Source organism: Nanorana parkeri, unplaced genomic scaffold (genome assembly GCF_000935625.1).
Source record: "Nanorana parkeri isolate BGI_ZX_2015 unplaced genomic scaffold, ASM93562v1 scaffold1353, whole genome shotgun sequence".
Lineage (NCBI taxonomy): Eukaryota > Metazoa > Chordata > Amphibia > Anura > Dicroglossidae > Nanorana > Nanorana parkeri.
This window is the reverse complement of record NW_017307621.1, coordinates 70,199-71,443: the sequence shown is the minus strand read 5'-3', so window position 1 is coordinate 71,443 and position 1,245 is coordinate 70,199.

Below are 1,245 nucleotides of genomic sequence, written 5' to 3'. Positions count from 1 at the left end.
GTATGTGTTCGCTCACCTCCCGATCTACTGAGCCGACCTGTGACAGTCTCATTGTCACAGGTCGGCTAGAACTATGAGGTGAGTGAAAAGCACTCACCTCATAGTTCTCCTTTAAAGCACTGCTTCCTTCCTTTAAAATATCAGACAGGATGATCTGAAAATGTGTTTTAATAATTAATCTTACATTGCACTGGCATCCCGGAGCCCTGTTGAGTTTGGACTGTTAATTGCTTATTTTACTCCAATAAAGTTGCTGCAGAAAGCATGTTTACTATTAGGAAAAAGATACATATTATAAAGATTCTGCTATAAAAAAAAAGGCTAGAGCAAAAATAATTAAAGCACATCAAATATCTCAAAGGCCCTGGAAACATGCAGCGGGGAGACAGCGTTCAAAGAAAATGGAAAAGTAGGACAAGGGGTTATGCTCTCAAGTGGTATGGTGCTGGGCTAAGCACTAAAAAAGAAACACCAAAAACACTTGTTTAACATATCATAACAGAAGTGCGAGTTGATGTTACCTCAAAAGATATACAGATCTATTAAATATAGGTTTCAAATAACATACTGGGGTTAAGGGAATAATAAGTGGATCATGGATCATCCCAGGTCTCTGTTTTTCTCTGCCTTACATGCAGTATAACCTCAGATGGCTTTTGATCACTGGCTTTTTCAGCTCACTGTCTAACCAACTATTTCCACGAGCTCTAGAGTTATTCTCAGATAAGATTACATTAATAGCAAGTTTGGGATTCACTTAGAACTTTGAAAGAATCACTGTATATATTTTTGTCCACTCTTATATGTCTGCATTTCATTATTTATTAGACATGGGTGATTTGTTTAGTTCCGAATCGAAATTTGGACGAAATTTTGGCATTTCGGAGATTCAGATTCATCCGAATTCCGAAAGTACAACTAAAACGAATGCAAACGAATCCGAATTTCCGATTCCGAAATTTGTTTAGTTTTTGTTTCGTTCGTTCGTTGCAGCAAAGTGACATTTGAGAAATATGTCTGCAGAAGAGGAAAAAAAAAAGCGTGAGGTTCTCCCCAACTGATACCAGACCCTTTAGGTCTGGTAGGAATGTTAGGAGGGACCCCCCAGTTAAAAAATAAAAGTGCATGGGGTTCCCCCCAAAATTCATACAAGGCCCTTTAGGTCTGGTAAAAAAAAACGTGGGGTGCCCCCTAACATTCCTACCAGACTCTTGATCCGAGCACAGGCGCGGCAGGGCAGGAAAG